The sequence below is a fragment of the Macaca nemestrina genome, chromosome 12 (assembly GCF_043159975.1).
Source record: "Macaca nemestrina isolate mMacNem1 chromosome 12, mMacNem.hap1, whole genome shotgun sequence".
NCBI classification, from domain to species: Eukaryota; Metazoa; Chordata; class Mammalia; order Primates; family Cercopithecidae; genus Macaca; species Macaca nemestrina.
This window is the reverse complement of record NC_092136.1, coordinates 118,052,154-118,057,670: the sequence shown is the minus strand read 5'-3', so window position 1 is coordinate 118,057,670 and position 5,517 is coordinate 118,052,154. Positions and strand designations below refer to the sequence as shown.

The 5,517-nt window shown below is 41.3% G+C and overlaps 1 protein-coding gene across 4 annotated transcripts in view; it reads left to right on the top strand.

Moving 5' to 3' along the window:
- The first annotated feature begins 131 nt into the window (after positions 1-131).
- The window catches only part of LOC105476418 (junction adhesion molecule like), a 35,469-nt gene continuing 30,083 nt past the window's right edge, over positions 132-5,517 (top strand). For all 4 annotated transcript variants that reach the window (XM_011732369.2, XM_071075634.1, XM_071075633.1 and 1 more), the window contains exon 1: positions 132-1,749. The gene's annotated coding sequence lies outside the window, so the exon portion shown is untranslated. The remainder of the gene's footprint in view (positions 1,750-5,517) is intronic.

Below are 5,517 nucleotides of genomic sequence, written 5' to 3'. Positions count from 1 at the left end.
CTACCTTTTGGTTTGTGCATATCTACATATAAGGTAGGAATTGTCATGTGAAAAAGATGGGGGTTTGTGGTGTTAAAAGAGAAACTTAGCTGAATTAAATTTAAAAGAGTTGAATTGAGCACAGAATGATTCACGAATCGGGCAGTCTCGAGAGCCAGAGTAGGCCCAGAGACTCCAGCGCAGCCACGTGGTGGAAGATTTATGGACAGCAAAAGGAAAATGATGTACTAAAAACAGAAGTGAGGTACAGAAACAGCCGGATTGGTTACAGCTCAGTGTTTGCCTTATTTGAACAGTTTGAATCGTTGGTCATCTTTGATTGGCCAAACTCAGTGATTGGCATAAGAGTAGACTACAGTCTATATACAATTCCATTTAGGTTATAGTTCATGATGTACAGAGAAACCTTTAGACCAAACTTAAGATATGTAAGGAGGCAGCTTAGGCTGAACTTGATTTAACAGTGGTTTTCAGCATTGTGCAACCAGTCATGTCTGAGCTGTAGCCTCGCAAGAACCTGCAGAGATTCTGTGGTATGCTGGAACCAGCTCACGTAGCAAGAGCTAATTACAGGCTGAGTATCCCTAATCTGAAAATACAAAACCTGAAATACTCCAAAATCTGAAACTTTGAGTGCCAACATGATGCTCCAAAGAAATGCTTATTGGAGCATTTTGGATTTTCAGATTAGGGATGTTCAACTGGTATGTATTTGGCAAATATTCTAAAATCTGAAAAAAAATATGAAATCTGAAACACTTCTGGTCCCAAGCATATTGGATAAGGGATACTCAACCTGTATTACATTTTTTAGGAATTTTGCAAGCCAGTTGTTAAACTGTTGGTAGCTTGAAATAGGCCATGATGGGAATATTTATACTGTGGAGATTGCTGGTTCTCTAGCACATCACTTCTAAAGTACCGTGCAGCATAGTGCTTGGGAGGAAACGTTCAACAGCTTTTCAGATGATACAGGACAAGTTCCATAAGATGAGTCTGCCCATGCCTAGGTTAAGCCAATGTAGCCGAGGTTGAAGGTGCATACATTGAGAACATCTATTTTTGAAGTGGTGACTAAGACTGAGAGGTATCTTGAAGTGAAGAAATCTTGAGTTCTAATCTAGGATGTCCAAGTCACCCAAGAGGTTCTCTATGGGAATCAATGGCTGCCTGTATTCTGGAAATGCTGATATCACACGGCCAGAGGAAACTCATGTCTACGTAGCGAGTTGGAGGACTGGGCAGGCATATCTTTGGAAGCAGTGATTGGGTGATTGCCTGGCGAGGTTGCACCTCTGTTTCGAGAGGAAAAATAAAAGAGGTTGCATATCTTTAAGACAGAATGTTTTGTGTTAATATTACATTTATTGTATTTTGTTTGCATGAAACGGATTTCTTTCTCAGCACCTACTTGCCTGGTGCCATTCAAGCTCCTACCCTCAGAGGGCTTGTCATCTAAAAGGGAAGATGGCATCTGAAGAAGTCTGAGTGTGAGGTTCACTTCAGTAGGTTGAATTTGTCACCTCTTTTTAGAATGAAAATATACATAAAAATTGGGTAATGAGACTGAAATGAGAACCTTGAGTTAGAGGTTCCTGTTTGCATCTCTGCAGCCACTTCAGAAGGCACGTGTTTGGTTTGCTCTGAGCCTAACCTAGAGTGCTCACAGCAGTCTTTCAGTTGAGCTTGGGAACTGCAGCTGTGGGGAGATTTCAGTGCACTGCCTCTCCTGGGTGCTCTTCATCTTGGGTAAGCAGTTGCTTTGAATTTCTTAAGCCATTATTTGAACTTTTCTCATGCAGAAGTGTGCCAGTCCTGAAGGCTGGTTGAATTGGTAGTCTCTCAGGATTGTGAAGCCGTGATTGCAGAACTCTTGATCTCTGGAGGGGGATGTCATAAAGTAGTCTAGTGGGTGCTGTTTCAGTTACTGTCATGTAGAGTAACTTAGGTGAATCTCCTCAGCAAAAAGAGGAGCAAAGTTTCCTCATAATAAGAGTATGTGACAGTGATGATGACAAGGCTTCAGCTTTAAGTCACCCATGGGTTTAGGTGGAGCTGTGACTGGCTGTTCTTGAGCTCACAGCAGAGCTCTTTCTTCACTATTTTTCTTTTTAGAAGACAGTTTTAAATTTTATTTTTAAACAAATTTCATTGTGTATATTTAAGGCAAACAACATGATGTTGTGGGATACATGTAGATAGTAAAAAGTTTACTATGGTGAAGCAGATTAATATATCCATCATTTTACATAGTTATACCACTGTTTTTCTTCTCCCCATTATAGACATGCCAATATTTAACCTTTAGAAGCCCGAGACTTAAATCTCCCAAGAGAGCTAGACTACTGTCCATACTTGTTACACCCTCAGCACAGCCCTGACCTTGGGAAAGGCTCATGCAGGATGGTTTAGGTATAACCCACTCTGAAGCAGGGAGCAGGAGTAAGGACCTCCAGGGTCCCATTCGTGTAGAGAGTTAACCGATGTCACCTAGACTGTGTTACAGAAGCCATGTGACCTACCAGTCTGTGTTCAATGGCTTAACAATGGAAAATGAGGGCACATATTAAGAGGCATGGCTTAGAGTGGTTATATAGACTTGGAGACCTAAAAACATCTGAGAGCCCAGAAGTGCACAGCAGTACGCAGATGGATTGAGAGGACTCGGCACTGCAGGTGGACAACACTCTGAGTGAAAGAAGGCTGTGCAGTTGTCTGTTTGATCAGTGGTTAGTTGTCCTTACTAGGGACAAACACTGAGGGACAGCAGCTCTCCCTTATTTTGTCTCATGATATTGTCATTTGGGGGGTAACTTTGGCATCTTGTATGGTGGTCTCATTGTGGCATATCTCTTTTCCGAAGATGTTTTTTTCTGTAGTAACTGCCAAGGAGAACAATTTCCCTACACTGTTTAGTAACTTTAAAAATTGACACATAATAATTCCACATATTTATGGGGTACACAGGGGTGTTTTGATACATACAGTGTATAGTGATCGGATCAGACTAATTAGCATATCCATCATGTCAAACTTTTTTTCCTTTATTTGTGTTAGGAACACTCAGTATCCTCCTTCTACCTCTTGGAAACTATGCATTGTTGTTAACCATAGCCATCTTAAAGTGGTATAGGACACTAGAATTTATTCTTCCTATCTAGCTGTAATTTTGTTTCTGTTGACAAATCTCTCCCTGTGTCCCTTCCCCTCTAGTATCCTCTGTTCTGCTTTTTACTTCTGTGAGATCAATGTTTTTAGCTTCCACATATGAGTGAGTACATTCAGTGTTTAAGTTTCCGTTCCCGGCTTATCTCACTTTACAGAATGTCTTCCATTTCCATCTATGTTACTGTGAATCATAGATTTCATTCTTTTTAATGCTCAAATAATATTTCATTGTGTACATATATCACATTTTCTTTACCCATTTATCTATTGTTGAACACCTAGATTGATTCTATGTTTTGGCTACTGTAATAAGTGCTGCAATAAACAGGAGTGCAGATGTCTCTTCAATGTAATGATTTCCTTTCCTTTGGATAAAGGTCCAGTGGTGGGATTGCTAGATCGTATAGTAGTTTATTTGTAGTTTTTTGAGGGACCTCCATATTTTCCTGGGTAGTGACTAGCCAGGGCTGGTGTCATGGGTGGTAAGGGTATTTACCAAGACAGCCATAAGTAAAAAAATACCTTGCAAGGTTGCTGGGCAGCACAGCAGGGAAAGGGCTGTCTGCAAAGAGGCAGGGACTAGAGAGAAGTTTTATAGGGTCGTGATGGAGCGGGCTACCTGTGGAACCAGGTCACTGTGCCCACAGAGGTCATTGTGCCCTTGAGTAGTTTGATTAGCTACTCTCAGAACAATTGTTCATTGTTCTTCCCCACCTGGGACCCTCCCCAACTTGGGGCCCCTTCCTCATTGTTGCTTGCTTATCAGGACTCTACATTCCACCCTTGGCAGAACAACAATGACAAATCTTTGGCATTGGGCAGAGGTCTCATCTTCCAACTACTTCCTGCTGACCAGGGGCATAGAGTTCTCCCTACCTACGATTGTTGATCTGTCAAGAGACCCATCCTGGATTGTGGGACCTAGGATATTGGATTTTGCTGGAGGAAGGGTCTCATCAGAGAGGGGGAGCATGTCAAGGCAAAACTGGTGTCCAACTGAATTCAGGGGAGACTGGTAAAGGTAGCAGGCATCATTGGGGAGAGACTGATACCCCATTCACAGCATCATTTGAAGGTGAAACTGCTGAATTTTAGAAGATACAATTTTATTTCTTAAGCCAGTTACTGAAAAGGCGAAGAAAAACCTTTTGCAGTCTATTTTTCCTTAGTGAAAGCCCATTTAGATAACCTAGAAGTTACTTGATGAAAAAGTGTTTGAATTTAAACACAGCATAGGGAACCAATTTTAGACAGACGATTATACCTTAATTACATACAACATTCCTTTTATAAATTTCTTTCATGAATTTTCTCATGACTTACACTGGTCATGACTATCTATGATGGGCTTGGACTTTCTGACTTGTCCTAAACTTCCCTCTTTCTTAACAATCAGTCATTTTACTTTATGACAAGAATTTATCACACAAGATCCGTTCTTATATAAAATTTCTTTCTTTATAACTCTCCTTATCAAAAATACCTCTTCACCTTTATAACTTTCTTCTTCTTTTTTGTTTTATTATTTTTATTTTTATTTTTTTGAGACAGAGTCTCACTCTATCACCCAGGCTGGAGTGCAGTGGTGCGATCTCGGCTCACTGTAACCTCTGCTTCCTGAGTTCAAGTGATTCTTGTGCCTCAGCCTCCCAGGTAGCTGGGACTACAGGCACAAGCCACTATGCCTGGCTAATGTTTGTATTTTTAGTAGAGATGGGGTTTCACCCTGTTGACCAGGCTTGTCTTGAACTCCTGACCTCAAGTGATCCACCACCTTGGCCTCCCAAAGTGCTAAGATTACAGGCATGAGCCACCGCACCTGGCCTTCACCTTTATAACCGTCTTTATGTCTCTCTTATTTCCTCATTCCTTTTACCTTGTTTTATAAGTAACCTGTTTTTTTTTTTTTTTTTTTTTTTTGAGATGGAGTCTCACTCTATCATCCAGGCTGGAGTGCAGTGGCACAATCTTGGCTCACTACAGTCTCCACCTTGTGGGTTCAAGCAATTCTCCTGCCTCAGCCTCCCAAGTAGCTGGGACTACAGGTGTGTGCCACCACACCCAGCTAATTTTTGTATTTTTTTAGTAGAGACAGGGCTTTGCTATGTTGGCCAGGCTGATCTTGAACTCCTGACCACAGGTGATCTGCATGCCTTGGCCTTCCAGAGTGCTGGGATTACCGGCATGAGTTACCACATCTGGCCTATATATAACCTTTGAATTAGACAAAAAAATATTTTCCTTTTGTTTGGAAGTAAAGGTTTATACTGTGTGTTGCTGTGCGAGTTCTGTGAAGGGGCCACATATGAGGAAGTTATCCCCCCTCAAGAGATTTCTAGGTTGAATTTC